The following is a 14,178-nucleotide window of genomic DNA, read 5'->3' as shown; positions in this document are numbered from 1 at the left end:
AACATGGATTGAACTAGAGCGTATCATGCTTAGCGAAATAAGTCAAGCGGAGAAAGACAACTATCATATGATCTCCCTGATATGAGGAAGTGGTGATGCAACATGGGGGCTTAAGTGGGTAGGAGAAGAATAAATGAAAGAAAATGGGATTGGGAGGGAGACAAACCATAAGTGACTCTTAATCTCACAAAACAAACTGAGGGTTGCTGGGGGGAGGGGGTTTGGGAGAAGGGGGTGGGATTATGGACATTGGGGAGGGTATGTGCTTTGGTGAGTGCTGTGAAGTGTGTAAACCTGGTGATTCACAGACCTGTACCCCTGGGGATAAAAATATATGTTTATAAAAAATAAAAAATCAATAAAAAAAAGAAAGATACAGATAGATAAATTCATTTTTATATCCAAAGGAATATTGCCTACTTTAAACTTCTATGGTTGATTTTTTTGGAAACTGTAAAAAACACTTATTGAATTTCAGTGTATGAAAGGTTTTTTTTTTTTTGTATTTTGAACTGTTTCAACAGGTATATTGAGGTATAATTTAGACAAAACAAAGTGTATATAATTAAATCTAATGTATAATAAGTTTGAACATATATATGCATCACCCAGATAGTGGATATATCTATCATTCCCAAAAGTTTTCTTATGCTTCTAACAATTCCCCCTTCACATTCCCATGTCAGGAAACCAGTGATTGACTTTCTATTGCAACAGAATTATTTGCAATTTCTAAAGTTTTATATTAATGAAATAATATGTTATGTACATTATTTTGATGATTTTTTCTCAGAATAATTATCTGGGAAAAAAATATTTTTTTACCCATTTTGTTATGCATGCCAAGAGATTACTCTGTAAAACTGAATAGTATTCCATGAGGTAGATATGCCACAATTTGTTTTGGTCATTTCCCTGTGGATGGATTTGAATGACAATTAAAAATAGAGTTTCTATCAATATATTTTTGTGAATATATCCTTTTTTTCCCTTAATTTGAGTGGAATGGTGATGCCCTATGGTATGTATAGGTTTAACATTTTGAAAAATTTCCTGACTATTGGGGTGCTTGGGTGACTAAGTCAGTTAAGCATCTGGCATCATGAGCATCTGGCTCAGATCATGATCTCATTTGTGGTGAGGCAGAGCCCCAAGTAGGGCTCAGTGCTCAGCAGGGAGTCTGCTTGAGATTCTGTCCCTTGTCCCTCTCCCTCTCCCTCCACTCACTTACACTCCCTCTCTCTCAAATAAATCAATCTTAAAAAACAAACAAACAAACAAACAAACAAAGAATTTCCAAACTATTTTCCAGAGTAGTTGTAGAATTTCACATTCCCATAAGCAGTGTATGAGAAATCTAGCTCCTACACATCCTTGCCACTACTTGGAATAGAGATGCTTTTCATTTTTGCCATTTTCATTGGGAGATAGTGGTTTAAATTTGCAATTTTAAAATAACTAATGATGTAGATCTTGCCATGTTCTTACATGGCTTCCATATATATTATTTTCTGATCTGTCTTTACAAATCTTTTACCTATTTTATTTTATTTTATTTTATTTTTAAGAGGTTTTATTTATTTATTTGAAAGAGAGGGAGGGAGAGCAAGAGTGGGGCTGTGGGGTGGGGTGAGGGGGCCAGAAGAGAGGAGAAGCACATCCCCACTCAGTGCCCCACTCAGTGAGGAGACTGACAGAGGGGGGCGGGGGTTAGATCCCAGGACCCTGAAATCATGACCTGAGCCAAAGGCAGCTGCTTCAGCACCTGAGCCACCCAGACTCATGGATTTGAAATTGGATTGTCTTCTTATTGACCTTTTTCTTTAATGATTTATTATATTCATTTGACAGATACACAGCGAGAAGGGGGAACACAAGTTGGGGGGTGGGAGAGGGAAAAGCAGACTCCCTGAGGAGCCAGGAGCCCAACATGGGACTCAATCCTAGGACTCCATAATCATGACCTGTGCTGAAAGCAGTGGCTTAACCAAGTGAGCCACCCAGGTGCCCCTCTTCTTATTGACTTCTGAGGATTTTTTCATGTTCTCTTAGGAGACCTTCATCAGATATGTAATTTATAACTATTTTCTCCCTTTGTGTGACTTGACTTTGCATTCTTTCACCAATGTCTTCTGAAGAGCAAAAGATTTAAATTTTGATGAAGTGCAATTTATCAATTTGTTCTTTCATTAATCACAATTTTGAAATCATCTAAGAAATCAATGTCAGGGGCACCTTGGCTCATGATCCCAGAGTCCCAGGATCCAGTTCGGCTTTGGGCTCTTTGCTCAGTGGGGAGCCTGATTCTCCCTCTCCCTTTGCTGCTCTCCTACTTGTGCTCTCTCTTGATCTGTCACATAAATTAATAAAATCTTTCTTTTAAAAAAAGCAATCATGGTCCAACTTAAGGTTATAAAAGTTTTCTTAGGATCTATTTTTTGGGGCATCTAGGTGGTTCAGTTCTTTATGCATGTGCCTTGGATGGAGGTCATGATCTCAGGGTCTTGGTATTGAGACCCACTTCTCCTGCTCTGCCCTTGTCAAACTCTCTGCTCAGCAGAGTCTGCTTTTCCCTCTACTTCTGCCTGCTCCTCTGCTTGTGTTCTCCCCCTCTCTCAAATAAAAAAAATAAATTTAGAGAGAGTGATAGAGAGAGAGCAAGTGGGAGGGAGAGAGGGAGAGAAATTGAAGCCAGCTCTTCTCTAAGAGCACAGCCAACACTGGGCTTGATCCCACAACCCACATGATCATGACCTGAGTCAACATCATGGGTCACATGAGCCAACAACTGTATGACCCAGGTGCTCCTAAAGGTTTTTCTAATATATTGTCTTCCATAAGTTTTCATATTTTAAGGTATATTTTTAGGCCCATACTCCATATTAGGCTAATTTCTGTATAATGTAAGTTATGAAACCAATTTTATGTATTTATTTAATTTCATATACCTATACTTGTGTCATATCCTACACGTATTTTGAAAGATTACACTTTCTCACTTGTTGAAAGATTATGCTTTTTAAAAAGGTTTATGTATTTATGTTGGGCAGACAGAGGAAGAGAGAGAGAGAATCCCAAACAGACCCCCAGCTGAGTATGGAGTCTGATGCAGGGCTAGATCCCAAGACCCTGAGATCATGACCTGAGCCAAAATCAAGAGTCAGATGCTTCACCAACTGAGCTATGTGCTCCAAATGATTTTACTTTTTACAATGTTTTGCTTCTCAGATTTGTAAAAAAAAATCTGTTCTCTATATAAGTATTAGTTTATTTTTGGATTCTATAATCCATTTCATTGATCTACTTATCTGTCCTTTGCCAATACCAATCTGTTTTGATTTCTCTAACTTCATAATAGTTCTTTAAATCAGGTACAGCTAACCCTAAAACTTGGTTCTTTGTTTCCCAAGTGTTTGGCCATACTAGTTCATTTATATATATTTTTATTTTTTAAATTTTTATAAACATATAATGTATTTTTATCCCCAGGGGTACAGGTCTGTGAATCGCGAGGTTTACACACTTCACAGCAGTCACCTTAGCACATACCCTCCCCAATGTCCGTAACCCTACCCCTTTCTCCCAACCTCCCTCCCCCCAGCAACCTCAGTTTGTTTTGAGAGATTACAAGTCGCTTATGGTTTGTCTCACTCCCAATCCCATCTTGTTTCATTGATTCTTCTCCTACCCCCTTAATCCCCCATGTTGCATCTCCACTTCCTTATATCAGGGAGATCATATGATAGTTGTCTTTCTCTGATTGACTTATTTCACTAAGCATGATACCGTCTAGTTCCATCCACATCATCGCAAATGGCAAGATTTCATTTCTTTTGATGGCTGCATAGTATTCCATTGTGTATATATACCACATCTTCCTTATACATTCATCTGTTGATGGACATCTAGGTTCTTTCCATAGTTTAGCTATTGTGGACATTGCTGCTATAAACATTCGGGTGCACGTGCCCCTTCAGATCACTACGTTTGTATCTTTAGGGTAAATACCCAATAGTGCAATTGCTGGGTCATAGGGTACTTCTATTTTCAACATTTTGAAGAACCTCCATGATGTTTTCCAGAGTGATTGCACCAGCTTGCATTCTCACTAACAGTGTAGGAGCGTTCCCCTTTCTCTGCATCCTCGCCAGCATCTGTCATTTCCTGACTTGTTGATTTTAGCCATTCTGACTGGTGTGAGGTGATATCTCATTGTGGTTTTGACTTGTATTTCCCTGATGCCGAGTGATGGGGAGCACTTTTTCATGTGTCTGTTGGCCATCTGGATGTCTTCTTTGCAGAAATGTCAGTTCATGTCTTCTGCCCATTTCTTGATTGGATTATTTGTTCTTTGGGTGTTGAGTTTTCTAAGTTCTTTATAGATTTTGGACACTAGCCCTTTATCTGATATGTCGTTTGCAAATATATTCTCCCATTCTGTCAGGTGTCTTTTCGTTTTGTTAACTGTTTCCTTTGCTGTGAAAAAGCTTTTGATCTTGATGGAATCCCAATAGTTCATTTTCCCCTTGCTTCCCTTGCCTTTGTCAATGTTCCTAGGAAGATGTTGCTGTGGCTGAGGTCGAAGAGGTTGCTGCCTATGTTCTCCTCAAGGATTTTGATGGATTCCTTTCTCACATTGAGGTCCTTCATCCATTTTGAGTCTGTTTTTGTGTGTGGAGTAAGGAAATGGTCCAATTTCATTTTTCTGCATGTGGCTGTCCAATTACCCCAACACCATTTATTGAAGAGGCTGTCTTTTTTCCATTGAACATTCTCTCCTGCTTTGTCAAAGATTAGTTGACCATAGAGTTGAGGGTCTATTTCTGGGCTCTCTATTCTGTTCCATTGATCTATGTGTCTGTTTTTGTGCCAGTACCATGCTGTCTTGATGATGACAGCTTTGTAATAGAGTTTGAAGTCCGGAATTGTGATGCCACCCACTTTGGCTTTCTTTTTCAATATTTCTTTGGCTATTCGAGGTCTTTTCTGGATCCATATAAATTTTCGGATTCTTTGCTCTATTTCTTTTTAAAAAATGGATGGCATTTTGATAGGAATTGCATTAAATGTGTAGGTTGCTTTAGGTAGCATAGACATTTTCACAATATTTGTTCTTCTAATCCAGGAGCATGGAACATTTATCCATTTCTTTGTGTCTTCCTCAATTTCTTTCATGAGTACTTTATACTTTTCTGAGTATAGATTATTTGCCTTTTTGGTTAGGTTTATTCCTAGGTATCTTATAGTTTTGGGTACAGTTGTAAATAGGATTGACTCCTTAATTTCTCTTTCTTCTGTCTTGTTGTTGGTTTAGAGAAATGCAACTGATTTCCGTGCATTGATTTTATATCCTGACACTTTACTGAATTCCTGTACAAGTTCTAGCACTTTTGGAGTGGAGTCTTTTGGGTATTCCACATATAGTATCATATCATCTTCAAAGAGTGATAGTTTGACTTCTTCTTTGCTGATTTAGATGCCTTTAATTTCCTTTTATTGTATGATTGCTGAGGCTAGGACTTCTAGTACTATGTTGAATAGCAGCGGTGATAATGGACATCCCTGTCGTGTTCCTGAACTTAGCGGAAAAGCTTTCAGTTTTTCTCCATTGGGAATGATATTTGTGGTGGGTTTTTCATAGATGGCATTGATCATATTGAAGTATGTGCCTTCTATCCCTACACTTTGACGAGTTTTGATCAGGAAGGAATGTTGTACTTTCTCAAATGCTTTTTCAGCATCTATTGGGAGTATCATATGGTTCTTGTTCTTTCTTTTATTAATGTGTTGTATCACATTGATTGATTTGCAGATGTTGAACCAACCTTGGAGCCCTGAAATAAATCCCACTTGGTCGTGGTGAATAATCCTTTTAATGTACTGTTGAATCCTACTGGCTAGTATTTTGGTGAGAATTTTTGCATCTGTGTTCATCAATGATATTGGTCTGTAGTTCTCTTTTTTTGATGGGATCCTTGTCTGGTTTTGGGATCAAGGTGATGCTGGCCTCATAAAATGAGTTTGGAAGTTTTCCTTCCATTTCTACCTTTTGGAATAGTTTCAGGAGAATAGGATTAAGTTCTTCTTTAAATGTATGGTAGAATTCCCCTGAGAAGCCATCTAGCCCTGGGCTTTTGTTTGTTTGGATATTTTTGATGACTGTTTCAATCTCTTTACTGGTTATGGGTCTGTTCATGTTTTCTATTTCTTCGTGGTTCAGTTGTGGTGGTTTATATGTCTATAGGAATGCATCTATTTCTTCCAGATTGTCAAATTTGTTGACGTAGAGTTTCTCATAGTATGTTCTTATACTTGTTTGTATTTCTTTGGTGTTAGTTGTGATCTCTCCTCTTTCATTCATGATTTTTATTTATTTGGGTCCTTTCTCTTTTCTTTTTGATAAGTATGGCCAGGGGTTTGTGAATCTTAATTATTCTTTCAAAAAACCAGCTCCTAGTTTCATTGATTTGCTCTATTGCTTTTTTTTTTTTTCGTTTCTATTTCATTGATTTCTGCTCTGATCTTTATGATTTCTCTTCTCCTGCTGGGTTTAGGGTTTCTTTCTTGTTCTTTCTCCAACTCCTTTAGGTGTAGGGTTATGTTGTGTACTTGAGACCTTTCTTATTTCTTGAGAAAAGCTTGTACTGCTATATATTTTCCTCTCAGGACTGCCTTTGCTGTATCCCACAGATTATGAACAATTGCATTTTCATTATCATTGTTTCCATGAATTTTTTCAATTCTTCTTTAATTTCCTGGTTGACCCATTCATTCTTTAAAAGGATGCTGTTTAGTCTCCATGTATTTGGGTTCTTTCCAAATTTCCTCTTGTGATTGAGTTCTAGCTTCAGAGCATTGTGGTTTGAAAATATGCAGGTAATGATCCCAATCTTTTGATGCCAGTTGAGACATGATTTAGGACCCAGGATGTGATATATTCTGGAGAATGTTCCATGTGCACTAGAGAAGAATGTATATTCCTTTGCTTTGGTATGAACTGTTCTGAATATAACTGTGATGTCTATCTGGTCCAGTGTGTCATTTAAGGCCTTTATTTCATTGTTGATCTTTTGCTTGGATGATCTGTCCATTTCAGTGAGGGGAGTGTTAAAGTCTCCTACTATTGTTGCATTATTGTTAATGTGTTTCTTTGATTTTGTTATTAATTGGTTTTATAGCTGGCTGCTCCCACGTTAGGTGCATAGATATTTAAAATTGTTAGATCTTCTTATTGGACAGATCCTTTGAGTATGATATAGTGTCCTTCCTCATCTCTTATTATAGTCTTTGGCTTAAAATCTAATTGATATGATATAAGGATTGCCTCCCCAGCTTTCTTTTGATGTTCATTAGCATGGTAAATTGTTTTCCACCCCCTCACTTTAAATCTGGGGGTGTCTTCAGGTCTAAAATGAGTTTCTTGTAGGCAGCATAGTGACGGGTTTTGTTTTGTTTTGTTTTTTATCCATTCTGATACCCTGTGTCTTTTGATTGGGGCATTTAGCCCATTAACATTCAGGGTAACTATTGAGAGATATGAATTCAATGCCATTGTGTTGCCTGTAAGGTAACTGTTACTGTATATTGTCTCTGTTCCCTTCTGATCTACTACTTTTAGGGTCTCTCTCTGCTTAGAGGACCTCTTTCAATATTTCCTGTAGAGCTGGTTTGGTGTTTGCAAATTCTTTCTTGTTTTTGTTTGTCCTGGAAGCTTTTTATCTCTCCTTCTATTTTCAATGATAGCCTAGCTGGATATAGTATTCTTGGCGGTATGTTTTTTTTGTTTAGTGCTCTGAATATATCGTCCAGCTCTTTCTGGCCTGCCAGATCTCTGTGGATAAGTCTGCTGCCAATCTAATATTTTTACCATTGTACATTACAGACTTCTTTTCCTGGGCTGCTTTCAGGATTTTCTCTTTGTCACTAAGACTTGTCAATTTTACTATTAGGTGATGGGGTGTGGACCTATTCTTGTTGATTTTGAGGGGGTTTCTCTGCACCTCTTGGATTTTGATGCTTGCTCCCTTTACCATATTAGGGAAATTCTCTCCAATAATTCTAATATACCTTATGCTCCCCTCTCTCTTTTTTCTTCTTCTGGAATCCCAATTATTCTAATGTTGGTTCATCTTATAGTGTCATTTATCTCTCGAATTCTGTTCTAGTGGTCCAGTAGCTGTTTGTCCCTCTTTTGTTCAGCTTCTTTATTCTCTGTCATTTGGTCTTCTATATTGCTAATTCTTTATTCTGCCTCATTTATCCTAGCAGTGAAAACCTCCATTTTTTATTGCACCTCATTAATAGCTTTTTTGATTTCAACTTTGTTAGATTTTAGTTCTTTTATTTCTCCAGAATGGGCTTTTATAGCTCCTGAGAGGGTTTCTCTAATATCTTCCATGCCTTTTTCGAGCCCAGCTAGAACCTTGAAAATCATCATTCTGAACTCTAGATCTGACATACTAGCAATGTCTGTATTGTTTAGGTCCCTAGCCTTTGGTACTGCCTCTTGTTCTTTTTTTTTTTTTTTTTTTTTTTTTTTTTGTGGTGAGTTTTTCCACCTTGTCATTTTGTCCAGATAAGAGTATATGAAGGAGCAAGTAAAATACTAAAAGGGTGGCAAAGACCCCAGGAAAATATGCTTTAACCAAATTAGAAGAGATCCCAAATCGTGGTGGGGGGGGATAAAAAGAGGTTCAGAAAAAAAAGAATCAATTATAAAAAGAAAACAAATAAAGAAAAAATATTTAAAAAGAATATATATATATATATATATATATATATATATATATTAGATAAACTAGTTAAAAAACGTTAAAAAAGAAAAGGGTAAAAGTTAAAAAAAATTAGCAGAAGAAGAAAAAAGAAATTGAAAAAAACATTAAATTAAGTGCAAGACTAAAGTATCATGGGGAGAAAGCAATGAGTTCCGCGCTTTGCTTTCTCCTCCTCTGGAATTCTGCTGCTCTCCTTGGTATTGAACCTGCACTCCTTGGTAGGTGAACTTGGTCCTGGCTGGATTTCTTGTTGATCTTCTGGGGGAGGGGCCTGTTGTAGTGATTCTCAAGTGTCTTTGCCCCAGGCAGAATTGCACCTCCCTTACCAGAGGCTGTGCTGAATAATCAGCTTGGGTTTGCTTTCAGGAGCTTTTGTTCCCTGAATGTTTTCCGTATTCCGGAGGACGGGAATGCAAATGGCGGCCTCCTAGTCTCCAGCCTGGATGAGGAGAGAGCTTGGGGCCCCACTCCTCAGTGCACCCTCAGAGAATAGCTCCCAGTTACTCCCATCTCCCTGGCCTCTGGCCGTGCTCCAAGCTCACCAAGCCTGCGACCGGTTTAAGGTAACCCTGAGCTGAGAGCTCACTCCTCGGCTCTGTCTCTGTAGCCAGATTCTCTGTTCTAATACCTGGAAGCTCTGCCACACTCAGATAACCCCGATCCTTCTGTGACCCTGTGGGACCTGAGGCTACGCTGACCCCGCATGGGCTTCACCCTGGTTTAGTCTCTGAAGCGATGTCCCTCAGCAGAACATACTTTTAAAAGTCCTGATTTAGTGCTCTGTTGCTCCGCCACTTGTCAGGCGCTGGTCCCGACCCCCACAGTCTATCTTCCCGTCGTTTTGGTTTCACTTCTCTGCCAGTCCTACCTTTCAGAAAGTGGTTGATTTTCTGTTTCTAGAATTGCTGCTCTTATTCTCTTCAGTCTCCCATTGGATTTGTAGATGTTTGCAATCTTTATAAAAGCTATCTAGCTGATCTCCTGCTACATGATGTAGTCTCAGCTTGCTACTTCTCCGCCATCTTGACTCCTCCCCCTAGTTCATTTATATTTTTATATGAGATTTAAAATCAACCAGTCATTTTCCACCAATGATACATTCTGAGGTTTGGGGAGAGAATGAATTGAATATATAGATCAAATGAAAAAAATTGATGTTTGAACAGTATTGATTCTTGTCACCCCCAAAAAAGGAAGTTCTCTTCATTTTCTAAGTCTTCATTCATTTCTCTGTGAAATATTTTGTGATTTTCAGTCAGATCTGTCCCTCAGTATATCAGGCGTCACACTATTAAAAATGATACCACTTTTCACATTTCAATGAGGCATTACAATCACATAAATGACACCTGTAATTTATATATTGATGTTGAATCTTGATACAAAGAAACCATTTCAGATTCATGTTTGATCTGGCAGTGGGCATATCTTTGGAGACTCAGGTATTTTCCAGGTGAGAAGAATCTGATTCCATTCCCTTGCACTTTTCTCAGCAGCCCATGGATGAAGGAATAGTCCAACCCACATACAGTCCTGTGGCTGGGCAGATTGTACAGAGTCTTGTAGACCAATGTGTGCAAAATGTTTTGCATGCCCATTAATACACTTTCCTTGAGAGTAAGCATTCACTTGGCAAGGCTGCCAGTTTATCTTGTGTTTAGCTCTGACACCACTGTCACAAAATTTTAGAGGCCAATATTCTCTCTTATTATTTAATTTAGTCTTCAATAAACTTTTACCAGCATTATGTACTGCAAGAAGCTTTGGAATGGTATGCAATGATATATCCATCAAAAACCATGAGTTTGTGCCCAAATCTGATTCATCTCATTTCTCATGTGATCTATTATGAAATGACACCACAGCATTAAAACAAGTAATAGTGGCAGGCTGAGGGCTGCCTATGATTGAGTTGTTTGACTGAGCTGTGTGACTCAGTTTCCTTAGGAGACAGTGGCTCCTACTCCAGATCTGAAGTAGGTGTCCACTACCATTCGTTCATAAGCATCAGGTCCTAATTCTGCAACAGAATCTGTAATCCTTTGTCACAGCTTCTTTCCCTCAAGGAAGAGTGAAAGTTCTTTGCTTTGAGTAATGATTGGTGTGTGTAGCACATTTAAGTTACTTCTTTAGCCATTGAACTTAACATCCTATCAGGTAAAGCTTGGTCACCTACATAACTCACAAGGTCACATTCCCTGTGGTTCAGGTGACATGTCTCAAGGAAATCAAAGCATCCATTCAGTGCTAGTTGTCTTTCCTAAAGTTATCCTTGATAGACTAAAACGTGGCTCACAAACAGCTTTAAATGTGTTTGATTTAGGTTTGTCTAAGCGTTTCCTTAAGTCCAACTACACAAATAACTTTCAGGCCATATTTTGTTTCCCAATGCCCTGCATATTTTGACAGGACCTACGGGTCAATATAAACATAGATTTATTCCAATTTGATTATAACCAACCAATCATTGTGTACATGACATGTAATTCCATACATTCCTTCTTTTACCTGTTTACTTTTGATGTTGATATGATATGATGTTACTCACCCCTTCCACTGGCATTCTGAATTTCAATTCTGCTCTCTGTTTAAGAAGAACAACAAACTGCTCTACCTTGTTATTCATCAAAGTCATCATAGGATGTGTTTAAATCTATGCATTTGTGAGCATCAATATTTCTTAAAGATTTTATTTATTCTAGGGAGAAAGAGTAGTGGGAGCTGGGAGAATAGAGGGGGACAGAGAGGGAGAAAGAAGCTGAAGGAGATTCTGTGCTGTGCATGGGGCCCAACTCGGGTCTTGGTCCCACTACCACCAGATCATGACTGAGATGGGACCAAGAGTCAGATGCTTCACTGAGTGAGCCACCCAGGAACCCCTTGGTATTTCTAAGGCTAGGAAATTTATTTTGAGTTGAAGCCAATAGTGGATAATCTGTGAAAAGAATGACTGTAGACCATGGACTAAATATTTAGTATCCATAAATCCAAAATTGTGCTACACATGTTTTTCCAAGATTGTGTAATGTTACCATGAGCCCACCCACCTGCAACTTCAAGCCCCTAACCTTTCCTCTCCAAGACCTTAGGGGACAACATTGTCACAAACTCAACCCATCCCCTTCTTGGGCCACCAGCCATGTGATCTGTTTTATTGCATGACCCTATAAGCAGAAACACTCCCCAGTTATTATGTGCATTAAAGGCCTCCTGTTTCTGTCTGACCAATGGAAGTAAGAGGTTTGCTTTGTTAATTGGCATCTAGAGCCAAGATTAGGGTCAGGTTTGTTTCCCCAGAAGTTATTAGGTACTGTTAAATGCAGGACCTTTTCTCTCACTATATGACACTTGACTCCACTTATATACTATATTCTCTAAAATTTCACTTTATGGTTAGATCTTTACCCTTTTTATTCATGGCCCACCCAGAGAGCATTACTAAGAATATTATTAATATCATGTGGCTTCAGATGGAAGGGTCCCCTACTCTGGCCACTCCTGACCTTAGGATAGAATTATCTTCAGTAAGAATAGACATCTCCAACCTTTATCCAAACACCATTGATTCCTCTAAGCCCACACTTACTTAGAAGACATCCACCGTGAGGGCAGCTCCAAGGCCAAAGCTAGGGGACTGGGGCAGAGTCTCATGGTCACATCTTCCTCCTCTTGGAACTGGTGCTTCCCAGCAGTACAATCAAATCCTGATCTGACATATGGGGGTCTTTGGCACATGCACAGTTTCACAGTGGACTAACTCATTCTCCTAGTCCTCACTGGTCAGCTCAAGCTGCTCCTTGCAGAGTTGGATGTTGTATTCCTCATTTTCCCCTGAATTTTCTGAACTTGACTTGTCCCTATTCTTTCCTCTGTTGGCAATCACTTGCTGCACCATTGCCTTGTCCTTCTTTGGGTTATTCTTATCCCCCAAACCTGATGATTTTCTGTCTTACATCTGCTCCCTCTGTTTTCTGTTTTCAGTCTGAGGTCAGCTCAGCTCCTACAGGGGACACACAGAGAAGGGCCCAAGTCAGGTCTCAGCTGCAGTCCCCAGAGCTACATTACAAACACCTCAGGTCCTCGTGCACTCACCAAAACTGAGCAAGAAGGGAACTGGGAGAATGTGAATACCAATCTTATTTTACACTAGGAAACTGAGGCCCATAGAAATTAAGAGCCAGGGCAATAAGTAGAATCTGGCCTCAGTGGAAGCTGTGACTGCTCCAGACTGAATTCAAGTAACAAAATGGCCATGACTCTTCCCACACTTTTCAGTTTCTCTGCTCTCATTCAGTCTGAAGTCTCAGTTTATTGAAGAGGCACATTGGTATTACAGCAGTGGCATTTAATGAGGACCTTGATCTTGTACAAAAACTCTTCATGGACAAGATTACAGAATACAGAATGAAGCTATGGGCATCTGGAGGACATGCCAACAGTGGCCCAGAGACCCAGCTAGACCTAGAGAGGGAGCTTTTGAAGCTTAAGCAAATGTATGGTCAAGCGGATATAAATATGTCCCATACTTTACATGTGAAGATCCTAAATTTGCAGTAATAGAAAAGCCCCAGACCTGAAAAGATAAAATGAAATTTCTTTGGTAATTTGACCCAGATTAGTTGTACAACTGGTTCAGAATAAACACACATTTCTCAACTGTCAAATGTTCTTCAATTCTGATTGCAAATAAATTATTTGGTGATGTTGATGTAAAAATAAATAAATAAATAAATAAATAAATAAATAAATAAATAAATAACACATACAGTAAAAATGTGTTCCTCGGCTTTGGGTGATATTCCTATCCCTTGTAACATGAAGGACAGTATGGGGCATTTCCCATCTACAATAGGTTCTTTCTGACACACTTTTTCTGAGACCCTGGAGTGCGTGCATTCTGGCTACAAGGAATGGAAACCCTAACTTGTTTCTTGGAGGTGTGTTTCCAGTGATTTAGCTTTAGGGAATTACCATCAGCCTAAGGCTCTGCTAGGTTAGCAGGGAACCGTTTTTCACACATGCGTGGTGTGGCAGATTTCCCAAAAAATAACATACAACTTCAAGGTAAATTGCTCACTGTACTTCCTCTTTTCTTCCTCCTGCTGTTTTCCTAACTATGGGAAATTGTATAAGACAAGAAAGTGAATTAATGATAGACTTGGTTTGGGAATTAATAAGAGACTTTGGGGTGCCTGTGGGGCTCAGTCAGTTAATCATCTGCCCAGAGCTCAGGTCGTGATCCCAAGGTCCTGGGATCAAGCCCCACACTGGGATCCCTGCTAGGCTGGAGCCTGCTTCTTCCTCTCACTCTGCTGCTTTCCCTGCTTGTTCTATTTATCTGTGAAAAAAATAAATATTGAAAAAAAGATACATCCAGATCCTTCCAGCTGCCTTCATTTGTCCT

General features: G+C 39.0%; 1 pseudogene; it reads left to right on the top strand.

The window, feature by feature from the left end:
- Positions 1 to 13,020: 13,020 nt before the first annotated feature.
- LOC131808937 (ATP synthase-coupling factor 6, mitochondrial-like) lies at positions 13,021 to 13,351 on the top strand (annotated as a pseudogene).
- The last annotated feature ends 827 nt before the right edge of the window (positions 13,352 to 14,178 follow it).

This window comes from Mustela lutreola, chromosome 10 (genome assembly GCF_030435805.1).
Source record: "Mustela lutreola isolate mMusLut2 chromosome 10, mMusLut2.pri, whole genome shotgun sequence".
Taxonomy (NCBI): domain Eukaryota; kingdom Metazoa; phylum Chordata; class Mammalia; order Carnivora; family Mustelidae; genus Mustela; species Mustela lutreola.
Note: the sequence above shows the minus strand (reverse complement) of the source record. Positions and strands in the feature narration are given on the sequence as shown.